This window comes from Mus musculus, chromosome 18, assembly GCF_000001635.26.
Source record: "Mus musculus strain C57BL/6J chromosome 18, GRCm38.p6 C57BL/6J".
NCBI classification, from domain to species: Eukaryota; Metazoa; Chordata; class Mammalia; order Rodentia; family Muridae; genus Mus; species Mus musculus.
The window spans coordinates 43,161,987-43,177,567 of NC_000084.6; the positions used below are offsets into that span (position 1 = coordinate 43,161,987).

At 40.7% G+C, this 15,581-nt stretch overlaps 1 pseudogene; it reads left to right on the forward strand.

The window, feature by feature from the left end:
• Positions 9,103-12,405, forward strand: Gm8181 (predicted gene 8181; annotated as a pseudogene).
• Positions 12,406-15,581: the final 3,176 nt, after the last annotated feature.

Here is a 15,581-nt window from a genome sequence, read left to right on the forward strand (position 1 = left end):
TCCTGTTGATCACAGGACTCTTATATCAAAGGGGACAAGATAAAGACTGTGTTGTTAGACAAGAGGAGTACCAAATAATTTATAGCCACAGCGATCCTCCACATAATAAGCATGCTGCTATGTCAGTCTTTGTTTTGTTCTTGTCAGCTTACCAAGCTCTACTCCACACACTTTGTGCCTCCTCCTCTTCTCTGCACACAGAAGAGTTTGCCTTCAATTGCGGATGGCCACACTCTAAGAGCACACCCTTCTCAGGGTGTTTTTTGAAGATGTACTTCTTTCTTTATCGCTAGACAGTAAGTATGGTGAAGGTTAGCACCCCTGTTTGATTTGCCTCTGCACTCCACATATTAGCTGTTCTTTGTAAGTCCTCAGTACAGGTCTGCTGAAAGACAGAATTAGATTGTACAGCCAGAGTTTTTCAAAGGTGAGAATGCTATTCAAACAAAGTTCATCATTATTTATAAGATAATTGAGCCCTTTACTAAGAAAATGTAATAGCTTCCAGTGATAGCTTTCCACTTGACAAATTCTAAATGAATTACCCACTGTGCTGTTAAAAACCATTAAGATTTTTCTTTCTTTCTACAGCTTAAATAACACTGACACATAGTTGTTCTCTTTCTCCTTTAGCTGGCATTTGGTTGATCCACAGGTCCTCTCAAGGTCCTTACTCATGAGCCTCTTTTATCACAACCATCATTTTCTAAATCTTTTATATTTTTGTACCTAGATTTTATATTTTTCCCTGGGCCATCAGCTATTCCTTAATAATAAGTCTTATTTATTCAATATATAGTTGATGAGTATCTGAAAGCCTACAGTGTATCACAGATTATGAGAGACCCTGCAGACACAATGAAAACCAAGTCATAATTCATTTGAATAGGACACCTGGTGACCAATAGGAAAAAAGAAACTGTCAACAGAAGGTGGTAGATGCTGATGGAAACCACTGCAGGAAGTCTGGGGCCTGAGCTCCTCTGGGTTCCTGGACAGAGACTGGCAGGCAGCAAGCCCTTAACAGAGATTGACAAGAGCTATAGTTAATAGGAGGGGGCATTCCAACCCTGGCCTCTGGGCAAAGGAAAAGAGAGGCAGAAGAACAGAGCTGAGTAGAAGAGTGGCAAGAGTTTCCTGAACTCAGTGTGTAAAGCAGGTACCAAGTGATCCACTGCTGGTGAGTGTACCCAACGGAGTACTATAAACTTATAAGCATGGCTATGGAAAAGCTCTGGTTAGCCTGCAAGAAAATTACTTTCAAGGACATCAGCCTCTTTCAAAGAGGCCACGGTATTTCTGCCCAGAAGGGTTCCTGGGACAACACAAGTGGCGGTCAAAGCCAAAGATCCGTTAGCAATGTTGGTTACCCAGGCCTCCTTCTCTTCCTTGCCTTGTCTACTGATAAGCCATACTTTCAGTCTTTCTTTCGAACCACACTTGTGCTTCAGTCCACCTGTGGACGTGGGACATTGCTGTGACCTGTCACTGCACTGCTTAGCTAGGACTGATCAGCAGTTCAAACTTGATTTCATGGAAGACCTGGCAGGTCCACCTGACTGAACTAGTAAACAAAAACAGCAAGAAAATAGATCCATGGAGAATGGGGGAAGGACACACTCTCCAGTAGAAAACCTAGATCATGGCTCATAGCCATGGTTTGAGGGACACATGCCCTCACAACAGTGATGGGGAGGAGAGTTTAGAAAGATGGTCTGTGCAACCTAAAGGACTGACTTCAGCTCCTTAGCACTTACATGCAAACAGACATGACTGTCCCTGAAGAAACTCACAGAGATGCAAGACACCTGACTATCCCATTCCTAAAAGACAACTCCACCTTACCATTGTAAATGGTTCTCTAGTCTGTTTTATTTACATGAATTCCAACATCTTTTTGTCTTGCAGCTTGAAGAGTCTGAATTTATAGTCTAATCTAGGCTACTGCAGTAGGTAAGGATCCCATCCTTGTCTGACTCTATCGATTACTCTTGATATATTCTTTCAAAACAATTTCCAAACCTCTAATTTAATAAACTTGCAGCTGAAGCAACATACTGATGAGATACACCTGGGGAAAATGGAAAGACAAGCACCACCCAGGTTCGTGTACCTGTTTTATTCAGATATGATTCACATTCCAGAGAAATCAGCCCTCTACCGTGAATATCTAAATCTGCTATAGTGTTTTAGTCAGGGCTGCCTAATCAAATATCCTAAAGGCTTTTATGTTTTCTTTAAAGAGTTTTTCTATTCTAACCCTTGATGCTTATTCCTCTGAACCTGTTAGAGTTAATGATGTTTGTCTGTGATAGCCTGTAGTGGTCATATTTCAGCTCTGCAAGTGCCTACCCAGTTATTCCAGAGCCACTGAAAAGAATATTCTCTTCTCCAATGAACTGTCTTGGTACCTTTGCTGAAAATTTGATTTTACTATACTTTATTTATTTATTCTTACATTTTTATATATTTTTATATGATTACATTATTATAAATAATTGATTACATTTATTGTAAATGTAAGGATTTACTTCCAAGTCTTCAGATCAGTTTTGTTCCCCTGTATCTCTGCTAATCAAGGCACACAGCCTTCACTGGCTTAGCTATGGGGCTGTGAAACAGGAAAGGGTGAGCTGTCTTTGCTCTTCAGGATTGCTTTAGATACTCTCTCTTCCTTGAATTTTCATTGAATTTTGGAACCAATTTGTTCATTTCTATCATAAAGAGGCAGCTGAGATTTTATTAGGGACGTCAGTGACTCTCTAGATCAATTTTGGCAGCATCAGCATCTTAACAATACTATTGCTTTTAATCCATAAATATAAGATATTTTCTATTTATTGGGACCTTTAATGTTAGTGTTCTGTAGTGAACAGTGTGCAACTTTTGTGCTTCTTTTAGATAGATTTAATACTTAATATGGTTTTATTTGACATGTAATTGAATTACTTCAATTACATTCATTATTTCCAATATTTGTATATTATATCAGAATGGTTTTATGAATTGATTTCTAGTCAGCAATCTTTTGGGCTGATTAATTTACTGTGATAATTTTCAGTGGATAATTTAGAAAGTTCTCATACAAGATTGTATCAACTATACTAGAATTAGTGATCTTTCTTCCTTTCTATTCTTTTTGTGTGTGTGAGAGAACCCAAGACACCTGGTACAATGTTCAATACTCTAAGGGCAATCATTCTTTTCCTCTTCCTTATCTTAGGAGACCAAATTAACATTTTCAGCATTAGTGTGATGCTATCTATGGATTGTTCTAGATTCTTATTCTTGTTAATTGATGAGAATGAAAAAGTTATGTTACATGTTTTATTTACTAAGGAGTTTTTATATCATAAAAGAATGATTTTAGCAAGTGCCTTTCTCTGTGCCTTTTGAACAGAATCTATTTTTGCCATAATTACTTACTTTTAAAAAGTAGTAGCAACAGGTATCTTTGCTTTTTAAGCAAAAAGATGAAGGTAACATGAAGAATCTTCAGAGGTTCGCAGATACTTGGATGATTAGCCTCACATCGCCTTGCTTTGGAATAGAACTCTGACTCCCATTGAGTAGTTAGTTACTATAACGAGGAACTGCCTTATGAACTGAGCTACGGTCTGAAATTGGATTCTCTATAGTTCAGAAATGCATGCATATTCTCTCATCTGTGGGACCCCATGGAAATGCCATATGCACTGGCATATGGTATAGATGACTTTCAAGCCATATGGCCCATTTGAATGACTGGAGCCTAAGCCTTCAGGGTGCCATGCTCTTTTGTAATTCACCTGAGGACATTTGAGCAAGCATCTTTTTGCCCTAATAGGACATTGATGATGGATGAAAGAAGAAATTCTATCAAAGTCCACCTTGCTGAGCCAATGAGGAATTTATTTTGGTTGCCTTTAGGAGTATGGGTGAGGGGTCATTTGCAGGTGCACAGATGTCTCAAAGGCAGCAGTGGCACTGGAAAACTGACCTATCACATTAGAGCAGTGGCTCTCAACCTTCCAAACGGGCCAACCATTCAATACAGTTCCTCATGTCATAGTGACCTACAACCATACAATTATTTTTGTTGTTATTTTATAACTAGTTTTGCTACTTTTATGAATCATAATATAAAGGGTTTGGAGATAGAGCTTTACCCAAAGGGTCATAACCCACAGGCTGAGAATTGCTACATTAGAGTCTCTTCTCTACAAGAGCTCTCGATGCTTATATAGCCTTGGGGGAAAGCCTTGTGATTCTTACAATTTTCAGGAACTTCCTGAGACTTGTAAGTCATTTACTCCCTGAGTCTTAATAAATATTCCTCCAGCATAGACTATTTCTATTTGCAGGAAATCGCTATAGAGCATTTGAACCACAGGACACATTGCTACATAGATAGTAATAGGAATAAGACCCTGAAGCACACAAAGATCAGAACATTTGTTCTGTGATACCAAATGTGTCACCACCCATGAATGAACTAGCACCAATGCTAGGACTGAAGAAAGACACTATCGTCAGTTCCTTATGCTCCCGAACCTGTCTATCTTACATTCACATGCAACTATTACTACCATAGCAAGAAGAAAGGCACAGCTCTGCCTGCTGTTTTACCCAAGGAGCACCATGAGGAAGCCTTGCACAATGCTATGGCTTCAGCTGTCAATCCCCCACCCCCTGACAATACATGACAGCCAAGGGCATGGTGGGGTTTTCTAATTGCAGTCACTACTTTGTTCCCAGGTGCTCACAGTGGAGAGAGCCAGGAGTGACCTTTTCAGGAGTGGGTTGGACTCCTACTCCTGGGTATTCACTACCACAGAAAGAAAGACCAAGGTTCCTGCTGCCATCCCTTCTGAGTAGTTCCTCTGTCTCCCCAATCTTGTGCTTGTCTGATCATGCACTCCTTTCAGGACTGGATGTGAGTACAGCTGTTCCAACAGCTGCCGTTACACATGCACTTCTTGGGGCCACTGAGTAGATGGAGAATACATATTTTAGGCCCTTATCACTGCTAAGACTTCCAGGGCCATGGGGTCATTGATACTCCTACTCCCCACCCCACCCCCTCACACCTATATGAGACACACACCCCCCCCCAAAGTGCAGGAAGCAGATGCACATGACAAATATGATTCCATCGATTAAAAGATGTCTTCACAGCAGAGTAAACAGTAAACAGAATGGATGAATACCCTACAGAATGGAGGAAGATGTCCATCCACTATTCATCTCACCCAGGGCTGATATCCAGAGTCTACAAGCAAGGCAAACAATTTAATAGGGAAAATAAGCAATGTTGTTTTAAGAGTGGATCTGACCAGTCACCCCCTGTCTTAGTTAGGGTTTTACTGCTGTGAACAGACATCATGACCATGGCAACTCTTATAAGAACATTTAATTGGGGCTGGCTTACAGGTTCAGAGGTTCAGTCCAGTAGCATCAAGGTGGGAGCATGGCAGTGTCCAGGCAGGCATGGTGCAGAAGCTAAGAGTTCTACATCTTCATCTGAAGGCTGCTAGCAGAATACTGACTTCCAGGCAGGTAGGATAAGGGTTTTATAGCTCACACGCACAATGACACATCTACTCCAACAGGACCACACCTTCTAATTGTGCCACTCTGGGCCAAGCATAGACAAACCATCACACCCCGCCAAAGGAAGAAATGAAAATGGCCAACAAATACATGAATAAACACTCATTATTGTTAACAATTAGGGATAGCAGCGAAAGCTAAATTGAAATAGTATCTTAGTTAGAATTGCTATTTGTTGTGGATAACCCAGGTGCTGTTTGTATTTTGATACTAATTCAGCATCCCCAGGAGGGACTACATGTGATGAGTAGTGTCAGGACTTCCTGTGGCCCTTCTAATGAATAAAGAAACCAATCACTGGCCAAGTAGGTAGGACTTCCAGGTCAGAGAGAGGAAGAAGAGGAGAGAGATACAGGCTTTTGGACAGGGACAGCAGTAGGACAAGATGTAGCTACAAGTGATCCTCTATTTAGATGGCGAATCTGCCAGGATTTGCTACTGGAGGATTCAGATTTAATATGGCTTACAAGATTAGGATTCAAGTTGTTGCACCCAGCAATTGAGTTACCATTGATTCTGAACTAAGTTGGTGTGTTGTTTTCCTTCATTAGGCTCAACTGGGTTCCAGAGAGAAAGCTATGGCAGCAAAGTGTGGGTTTGCAAGACGTGCACCCCAAAAGGTCATGGGAAATTCAAAGCATGAGGCTGGCATGGTAGCAACCAGTCAGTGGGAACTTAGTGAGCTGGGTGGAGAGATTTCAGAGCTCTGAGTCAGAGAGTCTCCACGAGATGAGAACAGGCCAGCCATGACTGGCAGTGTCTGGCGAGCCAGCCCACCAGGGCCTGCTGGCATAGTGAGAGTTGCATTTTTTTAAAATATTTTCTGCAACAACTATTAGCAACAAAACAAAACAAAACCCCCAAATTGACAAAGTGGCTGAGACTGTGGAAAGGAGGAATTCTTCTGCATAGTAGTTATGAACAGGAATTAGCACAGCCATTATGGAGAACAGTATGCAGTTTCTCATATAGTAAAAATAGAACCACCATAGGATCTAGTCATATAGACATATAGTCATATACGCTTACAGTTCATGACCACTCTGGTATAAATTCAAAGGGGATGAAATCAGCTGGGGTGACTGGACTCAGATTTGTTACTGCTCTGCTGCCCATAGCTAAGACATGGAAGGAGTCTGGGTGTCTCAACGGGAAACAGATGAGGGGAGCAGGGCAAGTCCAACCTTACTTTTCCCACTTTCCTCCAATAGACTTCCCAGTCTCTAGAAATCACTATTCCACTTTCAGGCCAGCTGTTTTAGTTTCTATGTATCAGAGAAAATATTTGGTTCATATTGTTCTGAATCTGGCTTATGCCATTTAATATTAATGTCTCCCAGTTCTACCCACTTTGTTGCAAATGTCAAATTTTTATCTTATGGCTGCCCCATTTGTGCATAACAAAAATGTTAAAAAGAATTAAAATATATTTGACAAAATGCATAATATATATTTAAAGATATATTTCTTTTCATCTTTTGTTTTGTTTTGTTTTGTTGACCCAGCTGGACTTGAACTCACAAAGATCCACCTTCTTCTGCTTCCTGTGTTCAGAATTAAAGGCATATCCACCACCATCAATCTATGTATGTATATATATATATATATATATATATATATATATATATATACATTTCTAAGTAAGAGCATGAATCTTATTAAACATTTTTAAAAATTAAACAAAAATTGTGGATTTAATATACTAAGCATGATGATTCTCTTAAAGTTAATTTACAAATTTAACTGTACTCTCTAAATAAAAGAGTGTTTTTGTTTAACTGGAAAAACCCAGTTTTAAAACATATATATAATGCAAAGGTCTAGTTATAAATCAGAATCTTTTTAAAAGAGAAAACCAAGTGTGAATATTTTTATCAGCAATTTTAGTTTTCATTAAAAGCTGTGAGGAATTAAGATGGCGTGAGGAGATTTAAGTAAACTGAACAGTTGACGAAAATAGGGGGCTCAGCAGTAGCTTTGAACAGATTCCAGATCTCCAGTTAAGTCACAGAGGCACTGCAGGTCATCAGGGGACAGGGGGCATTTGGAGCTCAGTATGCTATGGGCCCTGCTAACCAGAACCTTCCTACTTAAGGGTGACCGATTTAGTTCTTGGTGCAATAAAGATCCGCATACAAAAAACATGACCTCGAAGATTAAGAATATACAGGAAACTTCACTACACTATAGAGTTTATGAACAACAACAACAACCACAAAACAGATAAATACAAAGGCTAAAATTTTAACTATACCAACCCTAAACAGCTATCTGTTGAAACTATATAGCATATTCAATATCTATCAGAGACAAAGAGCTTTGTTATAACAAAAGCTTGGTATGTCTGTGTAGCATGTGTATATCTTACACTTCGATATGTATTTGTACAAGCTCAAATAACTCAAAAATACAATGTTTCTCTTAGTAGCAATTGTGAAAGTGGTCACTAAGAATCACACTGCAGAACTATGTCAGTCTTAGATGATAGGTGGTTCATGGTTGTGATGGGGATAGTGAGTAAGCAGGATCTTTAAATCCTGGTGGCTCTCAGTTAATACACTCCTTGGGAAATATCTTGACAATATATAATTAGAGGATATTCCTGCCACATTACCTTAACTTTCCTCTTCTGGTAACAGTCAGACCTGTTAAAAGCAAGCCTAGCACCTGACTTGTTTATAAAAGGGAATGCTATGCAGCAACAAACATAACCAAAGCTGCAGGCATTACCGTGTAAAACGATCAGAGAAAGAAAAGAAGTCACAGAAAGTTACCAAATGATATTAGTCATATAAAATTTAATAACTGTGAAATAATACTGTAAATGCTTAAGCTGCACAAACGTTTAAGAAAAGCATAGAGGGTTGATAAAAAAATGACAGAGCCGACTTTGGGTGTGTGGTCACATTTGTAGAGAAGAGAAGAGAGAGACTCAACTGGATTGGTTGGGACCTTTTTATTAACTTGTAGCTCCCATTAGTAACTCTGTTCTCCATATATGTATCTAAAATATGGATTCATAATAATTTATGAAATTTAATTATAAAAATCCCATATTGTCACAGAAAAATATTTGGAGTCAATGTTACTAAACAGAGTAAAATATGTATAAACATACATTTGTCTCGCCCATGAAAACTATCTCTCTCACAAAAAACATGCCTACTAGAATTTTAATGGTAGTTAGCAGCGTGTTTGGTATTATGATTTTTTAGTTTGTGTCTGTACTCCATTTTTCCGATTGAACATAATGAGCTTTTAACAAAGCTGTGGAATTAATTGTCAGCTATTCTTGAAGATGCCAGTTGTAATAAAAGGTGACAATCCACATGAGTTGTCCTTAAGCAAACATCAGAAAACCGGAGAGCTGCATCTCTACCCAAGGCTGCATCTGATCTAGTTGAGCAAATGGCTTTTCAAACAGGACGTCACCCCAGTCCTCTATGCTCTTCCCAACTCAAAACAGATGGCAAACAGCAAAACCAGGCCTACCTAAGGCGACTCATGCCGGAGTGTCTGTGACGCCATCTCGGCGCGACTCTTCATTTTCTGGGAGTTTTCTGGCTGCTCTGCCGGAGCTATGCCGAAAGTCGTGTCGCGGTCGGTGGTCTGCTCAGACACCCGGAACCGCGAGGAATATGATGATGGCGAGAAGCCCCTCCATGTCTACTACTGTTTATGTGGCCAGATGGTCCTGGTGCTGGATTGCCAGTTAGAGAAATTGCCCATGAGGCCCCGGGACCGGTCTCGCGTGATCGATGCTGCCAAACATGCTCACAAGTTTTGTAACACAGAAGATGAGGAGACTACTTATCTTCGGAGGCCTGAGGGCATTGAACGTCAGTACAGGAAGAAGTGTGCAAAGTGTGGACTGCCGCTCTTCTACCAATCCCAGCCGAAGAATGCTCCTGTGACCTTCATTGTGGATGGAGCAGTAGTGAAATTTGGCCAAGGCTTTGGGAAAACCAATATATATACTCAGAAACAAGAGCCTCCTAAGAAGGTTATGATGACCAAAAGGACTAAAGACATGGGCAAGTTCAGCTCTGTTACTGTGTCTACCATTGATGAAGAAGAAGAGGAGATAGAGGCTAGGGAAGTTGCTGACTCTTACGCGCAGAATGCCAAAGTGATTGAAAAGCAGCTGGAGCGCAAAGGCCTGAGCAAGAGGAGGCTGCAGGAGTTGGCTGAATTGGAAGCCAAGAAAGCAAAAATGAAGGGGACCCTGATCGACAATCAGTTCAAATAATCAAGAACTTTCTGGGTTCAGACTGGAGGCAGCAGTTAGATGAGGAAGAGTAGCTTCAAGATGTGTTTTGGTTTCTGTTTGTCCCAGAAGGGTTTTCTGACCATCCTATTGGTTTTCTGACACTTTTTCTTTTCTTCCACTGAAGTCCTTGACTCCATTTCACTTGCTTTCTAGGAGGTAGATTGTTTGTAAAATCTCTGTATATATGTTTTCTGTCTTTCTTGTCTTTGAGATCAGGTCTTGTTACATAGCAGAGTATGGCCTTGAACTGCGTGAGCCTCCTCTCCTGTCTTAGTCTCTCTCTCTCTCTCTCTCTCTCTCTCTCTCTCTCTCTCTCTCTCTCTCTCTCTCTCTCTCCCTCTCCCTCTCTCTCTCTCTCTCTCTGCTGAAGTTCCAGGACCACACCACCACACCTGGCTTCTGTAGCAGTCCTCTTTTCTTTTGACGTATACTTCTTTTGCAATGTAGCTAGTACTAGTAAGCATTTGACTTTCTCTAGTGTCTGACATAGATGTCTTTTCTTCTTCAAAGTTATTGCAGTGTTTAAAGGTTTTTTTTGTTGTTTTTTTTTTTTTTTTAAAAATATGGTATGAGAGGAAGGTGACCAAAATTAAGTTTAAAATACAGCCAGGTAGATCCTTTTAAGAAACACTGTCTCTGATCTTTGAACTGTTCTTAGAATTGACTATGGTCTATGTTTTGACTCTTTCCCCTATCAGTAGAGATCAGTTAGAAACACCAAACCTGCAGAAATACTTCCTTACTCAAAATCTTAGAATTCTAGGTGAACCATGCTATGTCAGACTTCAGAATAAAAGAAGGAAAAGCCATGTGGCTGGGGGTGTAGCTCAGTAGTGGAATGCATGCTAGGCATGTGTGAGGACAGCCCCAGCACCAAAAAAAAACAAAAAACAAAAAAAACAAAAAAACAAACAAACAGGAAAGCCAGATCACAGATGCAGGGCTAGGATGGCTCAGGTCGGATTTAAATATGGCCTTGCTAAGTAACCCAAAGGAGTTAGTCAGTCAGCTGGGAGAATACTCTATGAGTACACAGAAGGGGGCATAGTGAGAGTAGCTTATCTGATGTTGGGCATCTTGTTTTATGTTTGCTATTTGCTGAAGAGCGTTTGAAATGTGTCATTCTCCTTCAATTATGTCAGCATCCATGTGATTCTTCCATATAGCTCTCTGTTTGCCGGTCTTGCAAGGCCCAAGGAGACACTGAATGTGTTGTCTTCCTCGTGCTGTCTATGATGGATTGCACTTTTTAAATACTCAAGGCTTGTTGGTGAGATGTTACCAGGAAATAGTTTTCTTTGCCTTTTTTCTGATTTCTGTTTCTGCGGGGGAAAGCCACTTAGAGGAGAGGTACAGTTGACTGGACTGATGTGGGTTAGGGGTCCTGGGAATTGGAAGAATGGGGCTATGTTACCACCTTCCCAGTTATTCTGTAGACAGCAGGGTCTTCCTATAGCTAATTCTTCACCTCATTTTCTGTCCTAGTTGTGAGACAGAATTAAAATTAACATTTGTGAATGGTCAAATATGTCCAGACAATGACCTCTACCTTTCCGCCACTTTATCCCCAAATTCTTATGTGTACAGCTTGGATATACACAGACCACCGTAGAAATTCAGGCTTCTATTCTCTGGCCACAGCCTGTAGCTGTTTCTAGTCTCACAAGCTCTCATCCTTTTAGACCTTTTTAGGTGTGACTTTCGATTTGAGGGGTGATTATTTTGCTAATAATAATGAAACATAATTGTCGTAACAGTAACATTAATACTCATTAGTCTCCATTGAGTACTTGGTTGGAGAAAGCACTTTAGAGGTATGAGCTCATGCTTAGCACCTCCTAGGAGATAAGTTAACTGTTGCCATCACTGTTTTACAAAGCACTCGGAAACTCGGAATTTTCCTTTCCCAAGATCCACTAGCCTTTGGTAAAGCCAGAAGACTGACTTGAAAACTCAAGCTCTTTCCTATGCTGAACTGCTGCTTCTATGGAATTTTGTATCATTCGATTAGAACATAATTTCATTTTGAAAAAAGAAAAAAAAAACACTGAATTGCAATGTAAAAATATTAAGCTAGAGAACTCCCTAAAGCAATTCTGTAGTTATGCTTGTACATATTTTATGAAATAACTCGCTCTAACCATTTGAATATCTGACTCAAGTTACTTACACATTTTACTGCTTCTAACAATAATGAAATATTACGTCATTAGTAGCAATTAAGTGCATACTTCTCATTATATTTTACTTTCTACCAGAAGTTATTAGAACAAGATGTACTTTCTCTATTCTTTATTAACTTCCAGTGATTTTTTTTTAGCAAATGTGTTTTAATATTAATAAAAAGAGCCATATTGACATTTGGGAAAGTCATAAGTCTGCAAGTGATCAGCTGTGAGAAAATTATGAAAATGTTATAAAATATTCTTACTCTAATAGTTGGTGACATTTGGCATTGTAACTATCACTTAAGAAAAATTAAAAGGCTTTTTAAAAGCTAACCTGTTTTGTTGGGGGTGCTGACATGTATGAATAGTTCTGAGTGTCATACCAAGCAAAACTCTCTTCAAAATGAAATAAAATAAACAACAGAATGGAATGAACTAAAAAAAAAAAAAAAAGACTCATGCCGTGCTTGGATATTTACACACGAGGCCGGCCCGCGGAGTCTTTCGGTTCTGGATAGGACCTTAATGCTTACCGAGAGCCAGCTGTTCAAACAGGATTTCTGACCTTGCTTTTTTCACATGGGATGTTCCACTTTCTTTATCAAGCTTTTCGTGGGCCTGGGAAATGGGTGTGATGTAAAGGATTTGGGCAGAGGGGACTGTTTTGCACTCACTCCTTGGTGCAGAAGATTGCCCTAGTTGGAGTATCCAGCTGTGTGTGGGTGTGCGGTTCTTCCTGACAGCTTGGGAGAACACAGAAAAAAAACAAAATATCTCCTGTAGAATCTACTTCCATGCCACTCTCTTCCCAGCGGGGGTGGGGGTGGGGTAGGGAACTGTAGACCAGAGTATGTGAAAAAAAAAAAAAAAAATCAAAGTGGTCCTGGATACGGGAACAGTTGTCACTCTGGTTGATCACTTACGAATATCTCAGGTGGAGTTAGTGACTGTCTAAGTCACCCCACCTGGCCGGAGGGGCCCCACTGACAGGTGTACAGTGAGTGTAGCCCCTAAATCCCATTTTTTAAAAAATCTGCGCTCTCTGTTACATGAAATGGTTTACATTCACCACCCAAGTTAATGCTTCCCACCTGGCAACTCTGTTAGGCCAAGTGTATCTTGTCTGCTTTCCCAGGACTTAAGTTCTCCACACCTACCTGCAGAATGACTCCAAGAGAATCAGCCCCGTCCCCCCCCCCGTCCCCCCCCCGCCCCCCCCTCCCCCCGTCTCACCCCCTGCCCCTATGTCTCCTCTGTAGCTGTTGTGGTGGCTTTTGGAGTTCTGAGTCTCTGAAAGTTCAAATAACCTAACTGGAAAGACCAAAGCTGTCTAATTTCAAGTCCCGGCATTTAACACTAGACCACATTCGTTTTAATAGACATATTTAATCTGATTTACGGACAGCCAGAGATAAGACATTTCTTACAAGCTTTTGTGCAGTTAAGAGTCGTGCCACTTTCAACGTGAGATACTGTAGACTCTGAGCATCGTGTTGATCCTTAAAACTCATCCAGCCTCATTGTCTCATCCTATAAATGAATTTGACTCGGTGAAATGAGGGATTTCCAAAGGTCAGTGAGTCGCTAATTTAGGACGACACACAGTAAACTAAAATGTAAGCCTTTTGTCTACAGAATCACACTGCTTGTTGGAGAATACTCTCCCGAATATCCGGGGCAGCTCTACACGTTTTTAAATGAAAAAAGAAAATAAGAAAAACAAAAACAAAAACAAAACTCAAAACATAACAATGATTCAAATGAAGATGAAGACCTGAGGGTATAGAGTAGGCACCCTGCAGATGCCCGCAGAAGACAAACCAGGCTTCCCGAAGCAAACTCTGGCGCACACTGCCCCCTAGTGGGCAAAAGTAAAAGTGTGGTCGCTCTAGCCCAGAAGCTGAAAATTAAATGACAAGTCTTTGTTCAGACTCAAAAGATTTGGAAGCGGTAAAGATTTAAACCTTATGCTGCCTTCACAAGGACAATGGTAACGTTGAAATGTACATGAGATGCTTTTTAGCTAAACTGCCCGTTCGCAGCTCTGGAATGCTAGACAGTTTACCAATCCTTGTAGTATTTATTATTTTCTGTAAAGGACAATATAATAGAAGAACCCCACCCCTTACAGAATTGTGAAAATCAAAGAAGAAAATATACATGAGAATCCTCTGTAAAATTCTTGTGAGTAAGAGATCAATATAAAAGGTATTCATGTTTTTTAATAGATTAATTTTGTGTGTGTGTGTGTGTGTGTGTGTGTGTGTGTAGGTGTGTGCGCATGTGTCTCTGTGCATGCGTGTGCGTGAGTGTGCCTGCGTGCATACGTGTGTGCTAGCGTGCCTGCATGCGTGTGTGAGTGTGCGGGCACGCTTGCGTCCATGCACATGCGTGTTTGTGTGTATGTGTGTGTGTCTTCTAGGCCATCCCTCCAGCCCCAGGTTGGTGCTTTTATTACTCCTATCTTAGTAGCTCTGAAAAAAAGCAAACACAAAAATGTAACTCGAGAAATTTTTAAGAAAGTCCACTGTGGGCTGGGCGTGGTGGGGCACGCCTTTAAACCCAGCACTTGGGAGGCAGAGACAGGCGAATTTCTGAGTTCGAGGCCAGCCTGGTCTACAGAGTGAGTTCCAGGACAGACAGGGCTACACAGAGAAACTCTGTCTCAGAAAACAAAAACAAAAACAAAAACAAAAACAAAAACAAAAACAAAAGCAAAAAAAAAAAAAAAAAGAAAAAGAAAAAGAAAGAAAGAAAGTCCACTGTGGTTTGAATGAGAATATCCTCCACAGGCACAGACATTTGAAGGCTTGGTCACCAGTTGGTGTTGCTCTTTAGAGGTTTGGGGGGTCACTGGGGGGTGGGCCTCCAGGGCTTACCATCTCATCCCACTTCATTTTAACTCTCTCTGCGTCCTGCTGGGGTTTGAGGATGTGAGCGTTCGGCTTCTTGTCCCCGCCAACATGTCCCTTCCCCGCCATGATGGGCTCCTATTCCTATGGAACAATAAACCAAAATAGATGATGTCTCCCTTAAGATTGCCCTTTGTCACGGTGTTTCACTGCAGCAGCAGCAGCAGCAGCAACACACAAAAGTACCTAATACATCCCTTACAGTGTGTCCTAGTTAGGGTTTCTATTGCCGCGAGTGAGTGGAACTCCGTGACCAGAGCAAGGCGGGAGGAAAGGGTTTAATTGCCTCACACCATATATCACCATTCATCACGGAAAGAAGTCAGGGCCGGGCAGGCACCTGGGGCAGCAGCTGATGAAGAGGCCATGGATCAGCATTGTTTATTGTCTTGCTCAATATGGCTTGCTCATTCTGCTTTCTTATAGAACCTAGGTAAGCCCACTAGCCCAGGGATGGGAGGAGTCCCAAGGTAGAAGAAAAGAGGGAGAAACAACAAAACAAATATTGCTTGAAAAATGCCACAATGAAAGCTGATTTTTTTAAAACAAGGTAATAATCTTTTAACCACTTTTAGGCTATGGTTTTAAAGGTTAGCGAATTTCTCTTGGGTTTAATTGTCATCACCAACACCTCTCATG